Below are 7,976 nucleotides of genomic sequence, written 5' to 3' on the forward strand. Positions count from 1 at the left end.
AGACATAGAGACAGAAAGCGAGAAATCACCCCCCAGGGGGGATGGTCACGCCACAATCCCTTCTTCTCCATTCTCCTCTCAGGATCTTGGGCACGCACGCACACGCGCCCGGCGTGAGTTTTAAGCCACGGCCACGGGGTCCGAGACGCGAACCACGATCAACTACGTGGGAGTCCAGCGACATAGCCATTATGCTAACTGCTGGTTCCCCCTATTTATTTTTTTAGAGAGATTTTTGCTATAGGACATGTGTGTTCACTGAAGAGACAGAAAGACAGGAAGTGAGAAATCACCGTGTGAGTTTTTTTTTAAGCTGTATTTATTTATTTATTTAATTCCACTTGTTATTTTCTTTCTTTCTTTCTTTCTTTTTTTTAATTTTCCACTTGTGGGACCAGCACTTAGCATGATGGCTATGTCGCTGGATTCCCACGTAGTCAACCGCAGTTCGCGTCCCAGACCCGGTGGCTTAAAACTCAAGTCGGGCGCGTGTTCATGCGTGCCCAAGATCCAGAGAGGAGAATGGAGGAGAAGGGATTGTGGCGTGACCATCCCCCCTGGGGGATGATTTCTCGCTTTCTGTCTCTCTGTCTCTCTCTATCTGTCTGGTGAGCACAAGCGCCCTATAGCGAAAACCTCTCAAAAAAAAATTTTTTTTTCCACTTGTTATTAATACTTTTCAATTTGACCTGACACAGACAGAGGGAGAGAGAGCAAGGGAAAGCAAGAAAGCAAGCTGCCAACTCCAGGACCCGAGCTGAGGTTGACCATGTAGGAATTCAGCACCTTTATCCACCACACCACCTGCCAACCCCATCTGCTATGAGTTTTAAGTCATTGGGTCTGGACTCGAACCACAGTAGATTGTATGGGAGTCCAGAGATATAACCATTACACCATCTGCTGGTCTCTCCACATCTAAACTGTTGTGATATCACACGTCGTGTAATCTCTGGAAAGCTCCACTGTATACTCATGAAAGAGGAGTGAAACAATCAAATCATGTCTTAGTATCATTATAAAAATGGTTCTTCACATACAGACCAGAGAGGTTACCTAATGGTTCCCAGACTTTGACACACACAGTAATTCAGAAAATGTTCCAGTTTTCACAGACATCATATTGTATAGTAATTCCCTTATTTACATGTTGATTTGGATATCAGGAAGATGTATATGTGAAAGAGATATTGAAGAAAGGGGAACCTTAGTTTCTTTTCCTTGTTTCTGCCATTTTAAAAGTGAAGCTAATAGGGGGCACCCGGATTTGAACCAGGGACCTCTTGATCTGCAGTCAAATGCTCTACCCCTGAGCTATACCCCCTCTGGCTAAAGCACAGGGATTACAGCTTTATTATTATGTTTACTGACCAGTTACTGCCTCCAGTGATTGATAGTTCTTTGGTATCTATGGTAAACTATTCCAGATTCCTGGGGAGTGAGACTGAAAAACCAAGAAAAGATTTCACAAACAATACACCAGCCATGTGATGGGAGAAAAGGGAGAAGCCAGCTCTAACCCAGGCTCAAAAATCCTGTGGGTGGGGGGACTGGCCGGTGGAGTGGTGGTTAAGGGCACTGGACTCCCACATGGCCGACCGCAGTCCAGATCCCAGACCTGGAGGCTTGCTTTCTCACTTTCCTTCTGTCTTTCACTCTGTCCCTCTCTGGTCAAATTAAAAATAAATAACTGTAGGACCAGCAGCTGGCATAGTGGTTAAGGTGCTGGACACTCCTATATGGCTGACTATGGTTTGAGTCCCAAACCTGGTGGCTTGCTTTCTCACTTTCTAACTCTCTGTGGTTTTCTTGGTTCAAATTAAAATAAATGAATGTGTGAACAAAATTAAAATAATTCTTTAAATAAATAAAGTTAAATAAATAATTATTTTTTAATAAAAGTCCTGTGGGTGTGTACTATGGGATTCTTCTCTTTCATCACTACACCTCTTTTTTTACCTCTGGCATCTGGGAATTCTTCAAGTTTAATTTCTATTCTCCCTGAACTGCAATGAATCCCTGGCCTGGTATTTTGTCCACAAAAAGTGCTTCCCTTGCCCTTTCTGCTTCCAGGCCAGACTTGCCACCAGGGTCTCCATATTCTCCACTATCTTTGATCACTTCCTCTCTCCTGGCTCCTTCAAATACCAGCAGGTTTCCTCCTACATATCTGTGATCACCTGCTCAGCTATTTCTCATTTTCAATTTTTAAGAACGTGAAATAATCGGATTTCATTCCTGTGATCATAAACTACCTATCTCCAAATATCTTTTTTAAAAATAATTATTTATTTAAATTTATTTATTCATTCACTTTAAAATATATATTTATTTAATTTTTTAATTTATTCATTCATTTATTTAATTTGACCAGAAATAGACACACATGCAGAGAGAGCAAGAGAGAGGGGAAGTGAAGAAGCAAGCTGTCAGATCCGGGATTTGAACTGTGGTCCACCATGTGGGAGTGTCCAACACCTTAACCACCACACCACCCACTGGTCCCTCATTCATTTATTTTAATTTTACCAGAGAGACATAGAAAGAGAGGGGAAGTGAGAAAACAAGTCACAGGGTCCAGGACTCAAACTGTGATTGGCCATGTGGGAGTGTCCAGCACCTTAACCACCACACCACCTGCCGGCTCCCCTATCTCCAAATTTCTACTATTCCCTTCATTTGCTTTCTCTAATATCAGGTAGTTTTTTCCCCTTGGAGAATATATATGTATGTGTGTGTGTAAATTCTTTTATTTAATTTTATTCATTATTATTATTTTAATTTGACCAGAGAGAGAGAGAAAGAGAGAAAGTAAGCTGCTAGGTCTGGGACTTGAACCTCAGTCAACCATGTGGAAGTCCAAACCACCATACTACCTGCCTGCTCCTTGAAGAATACCTTGTTTTTCCAACCCAGACTGTAAGTTCCTTGAGGGCAGGAATCACGTCGTATTATTTTTTGTATTCCCTAAAGTACCTGGCGCAGTGCATGGTTCACTGTAAGCCCAGATTATACTTGCCAGCCAAACTACAACCTCATTAAACTCAGCTCTGGGGCTACACCAAACCTCCAGATAAGCAGCTAAGTGTGAAGAAAACGCACCAAGTTTGTGTCTGATCTCAAACGAGCTCTCTGCCTAGCATATTACACCACTGCCCAAATACACACGCTTTCTCACTCTCCCAAATGGCTCTCTCATGTACTCTCTGCTGTCTCGAACCTTCCATACTTTATCTTTCCTCCTCACTCTCCTAGCTGAAGAACTTGCCTCTTCCTTTTTGAAGAAATCAGAATCAGATGTGGTGCAGTGTTGATAACATCGCAAACAACCCACTCTGAGGAACCTGACTGTAATATTTGTCAATTTCTGTGATGAAAATACATTCATCTCAGGGCCGGCAGGTGGTGTGTTGGTTAAAGCACTGAACTCCCACATGGCCGGCTGTGATTCACAGTCCTGGATCTGGCAGCTTGCTTTCTCACTTTCTCTGTCTTTTCCTGGTCAAGTAAAATAATAATAATAAAATTAAATAAGTAATTTTTTTTTCTTCCTTTCTTTTCTTTTCTTTTTTTCTTTTTTTTTTTTTGAGAGGTTTTCGCTATAGGGTGCGTGCGCTCGCCAGACAGACAGAGAGAGACACAGAGACAGAAAGCCAGAAATCACCCCCCAGGGGGGATGGCCACGCCGCAATCCCTTCTCCTCCATTCTCCTCTCTGGATCTTGGGCACGCATGCACACACGCCTGGTGTGAGTTTTAAGCCACCGGGTCCAGGATGCAAACCACAGTTGACTATGTGGGAGTCCAGCAACATAGCCATTATGCTAACTGCTGGTCCCAAATAAGTAATTTTTTAAAATAATTGTTTATTTTGGGCCATCAGGTGACGAGGTGGTTAAGGGTGCTGGACTCCCATGTGGCTAACTGCAGTTCAAGCCCTGGACCTGGCAGCCTGCTTTCTCAGTTTCCCTCTCTTTCTCTCTCTGATCAAACCAGAAAATAATAGTAATAATAAATAAAGTTAAATAAAACAATTAAAACATATATGTATTTAAACTATTAATTTATTTAATTCCATTTATTATTATTTTTTAATTTGACCAGAGAGAGTCTAAGAGAGAGAGAGAGGAAAAGGGAGAAAGTAAACGGCCAGGTCTTGTACTTGAACCGCGGTTGGCCATGTGGGAATCTAGCACCTTTAACTACCATACTACTTGCTGGCCCCAAGACATATTTTTATAAGTATAAAAAAAAAAGAAAAAATTATGTTGTTTATTTCTTCCATGAGTGAGAGAGAAGTGAAAAATTACCCCCTGCGGGATGGCCACGCCACAATCCCTTCTCCTTCATTCTCCTCTAAGGATTTTGGGCACACGTGCACATGTGCCCTGTACGTTTCAAGCCACTGAGTCCAGGAGTCGAATTGGGGTCGACCATGAAGGAGTCCAGCACCTTAACCACTACCCCACCTGCTGGCTCCACGTCAACCAACTTTTAAAAAATTCCTGAAAATTTAACCATTGGAGATCAAACTAAATCTTTCATCACCTATCATCTATACATTGACAACGACCAAAAGCATAGTTCCAGCCCGAACCTCTCCCCTTTAAAATCAAGTGGCTCAGGAACCAGCAGTTAGCGTGCATAATGGCTATGTCGCTGGACTCCCAAGTAGTCGACCGCGGTTCGCGTCCTGGACCCGATGGCTTAAAACTCACACCAGGGCGTGTGTGCATGCGTGCCCAAGATCCCAAGAGGAGAATGGAGGAGAAGGGATTGTGGCGTGGCTATCCCCCCTGGGGGATGATTTCTCGCTTTCTGTCTCTGTGTCTCTCTCTGTCTGTCTGGCGAGCGCATGCGCCCTATAGTGAAAATCTCTCCCCCCCAAAATTAAAAAAAATCAGGTGGCTCTCCTGATTTTGTAGAATACTATCTATAATATCCATTTCTTCTATAATATCTATTATAGAATATCCTTCTTCTATAATATCCATCCACTTCAAACTTAACATGTCAACCCTGATACTAGGCTATCAAGTCCATGAGGACAGGCCCATGACTGTAATTTATTACTTTTTGTAAAAAGAAACTTTTTTTCTAAATTTACCTAACCCTTCCCCAGTGATTTTCTTCTATGCCTTCCTTTTTTTTTTTTTTTTTTGAGCAATTTTTACTAGAATATATGCACTCACTGGAAAGACGGGGGGTGGGGAGTAGGGGGGGAATGGCTACAACGCCTTGTCTTCCATTCTCCTCTCGGGATTTTGGGGCACATGAGCACACCCATGCACCGGGCATGAGTTTCAAGCCACCAGGTCTGGGATTCAAACTGCAGTGGCTTAACCACTATGCCACCGGCTGGCCCCCCTTCCTTTTTAAATTTTAGGAAACCACACCACCATCCACTCAGCGGTGGACAGAAAAAGGGAAAAATCATTCCTGATCCTTCTCTAAGCCATTGACCCAGGCAGTGCTATGTCTTCTCTGCCATGGCTGTCTAGTCTGCATTCCTCCAGTGTTCCCATGTGGGGTAGATGAAATCCTAGTCCTCTGAATAATGCCACAGCCCAGTCTTCTTGGGAACCCACTTGTGAATGTGTCACCTTACATATAGAAGGGACTTTGCAGATATGATTAAGTAAAAGGTCTTGAGATGGGGACATGAGCCTGGATTACCCAGGCGAGCTCAGTGTGTAAGAGGGAAACAGGAGGCTGAGTCAGTGAGAAGACAAGGATGGAAGTAGAGGTTGAAGGAGAAGGGATGCTAGGCTATGGGTTTGAAGGTTGAGGAGGAGACTATAAACCAAGGAACAAAGCAGCCTCCAAAAACAAGAAAAGTCAAACTGTCCCATAAAACCTCCAGAAGGAACGAAGGCATGCTAACACCTTGAATTTAGTCTGGTGAGATTGATTTTGAAGTTCCACCCCCTAGAATGGTAAGATAATACTTGTGTGTTGGGACCAGCAGATGGTGCAATGGTTACATCGCTAGCCCCCTCCCCATAGTTGACCTCGGTTCAAGTCCCTAGACCCAGCAGCTTAAAACTCACGTCGGGTGCCTGTGTAAGTGTCCCCAAAATCTCGAGAGGAGAATGGAGGAGAAGAGATTGCATCGTGCCCATCCCCTCTGGGGAGAGAGGTGTGATTTCTCGCTTTCTAACTCTGGCAAACGCATGTACCCTGTAGCAAAAATCTCTCTAAAATAAGTAAATAATTGTGTTTTCTTTTTTAAGAGAGAGATTTTTGCTATAGAGTAGCTGTGGTCACCAGAGAGACAGAAATGAGAAACCATTCCCAGGGCAGATGGCCACACTGCAATCATCTTCCTCTCCATTCTCCTCTTGGGATTTTGGGCACGCACACACACATACCCTGCATGAGTTCTACTCCTTGCCTGAGTTTTAAGCCTCTGGGTCTGAGATTTGAACCATAGTCGACTATGTGGGAGTCTAGCGATGGAACCTTTGCGCCCTCTGCTGGTCCCGAATGTATGTTGTTTTAAGCAAATAAATTGTGCAAGTTGGTTACAGTAGCAATAGAAAACCAATATACCACTGTAGTCCAAGATATCACTGCCACGTCTCACCTCACCCCTACTATTGCAATAGATTCCTAACTAGCCTCTCTGTGCCCACTATTTATTTTTTAACGTGGTAAGGACATTTAAGATGAGATCTACCCTCCTGTATTTTTACGTATACAATACGGTAGTGTTAACTATCGGCATAACATTGCACAGCAGACCTCTAGAACTTACTCATCATTTAAATTAATTTTTTTTTTTTTTTTTTTTTTTTTTTTTTATTGGCCCGCTTGTGTTCATTTTTTTTTTGCTATAGGGCCCATGTGCTTGCAGGAGGGTGGGAGAGAGAGAAAGTGAGAAAACACCTCCTGGGGGACTGGCCATGCCATCATCCCTTCTCCTCCATTTCTCCTCTCAGGATTTTGGGCACATACACACGTGTGTGCCTGGTGTGAGATAGCTTTCTTTTTAAAGAAATATAATACTTCATTGTATGTATTCTCTGGATCTACTCATGACTCCCAGTCAATCCACCCTGCAGCATTCTGGGTGATGTTTGCAAAGTCCCCTGCTCGAAACTGTCCAGTGGCTTTTCATCCATTTGGTATACTATTCAGACACCTTCCCTGAACCTATGTGGCTCTCCACAGCCTGGGCTATTTCTCTGACTATCTTGCCTTGGTCTGTCCCTGTCCCACCTTCCTCCAGCCACAATGGCCCTGGGATCTTTGCAGTAGCCATTTCCTCCACCTGCAATGCCTTTCCCCCAAAGATGGCCTCTTCCATGTCACTCAGGCCTGAACTGCCAAAGTACCTGCTCAGAAAGGCTCTCCGTGAATAGTCATGGAGAGTCACCCTGAAATAGTACTCCGCTACCTACCCCCTGACACATCTGGCTTTTTATTTTAATCATATCTTCATCACTAGTGGGCATTGCTTTGTCTATTCATTTGTGCTGGTTTAGTTGTCTGTCTCTAGTAAATTGTTAACTTGGTGAGAACCTTGGTATCTGTTTTGACAGTGTGTCCTCACCTAAGAGGATGTGTAGTAAAAAGAGGGGACCACTGGAGTGCGCAGCCAGGAAGGCGGCCAGTGGAGATGGCATGGTAGCTGGTATTTGTATTCTTTGGGGGGAGACCAAGGAAAAGAGTCCCTATTCAGTTTTATTAGAGGTTGTTTTCTGGCTTCTTAGGGGAAAGAAATGAGTGGGATTGTGGATAAAGAATTGAGCCTAGGAAAGGAAAATTGGTGTCTAAATTCACATTTCAAACTGTTGCTATGTCTTTAGTTGGTCTTTTAATTTGTGTCCTTGCATTGGTAAATTCAATATCATCTCACAAAAAGAGTAATTGTCCACAAAGGAACAAGCTGTAGTACAAAAACAAAACAAAACAAAACAAAAAAACCCCCAGAGGACTAATGTAAAAAGAATTTAGCAAGCAGCAGCCAGCAGA

At 43.3% G+C, this 7,976-nt stretch overlaps 1 non-coding gene across 1 annotated transcript; it reads right to left on the reverse strand.

Annotated features, from left to right (window-relative positions):
- Positions 1-1,252: 1,252 nt before the first annotated feature.
- TRNAC-GCA (transfer RNA cysteine (anticodon GCA)) lies at positions 1,253-1,324 on the reverse strand. The gene has a single exon. It is a non-coding gene; the product is annotated as a tRNA-Cys (tRNA).
- Positions 1,325-7,976: the final 6,652 nt, after the last annotated feature.

This window comes from Tupaia chinensis, unplaced genomic scaffold (assembly GCF_000334495.1).
Source record: "Tupaia chinensis unplaced genomic scaffold, TupChi_1.0 Scaffold000477_1, whole genome shotgun sequence".
Lineage (NCBI taxonomy): Eukaryota > Metazoa > Chordata > Mammalia > Scandentia > Tupaiidae > Tupaia > Tupaia belangeri.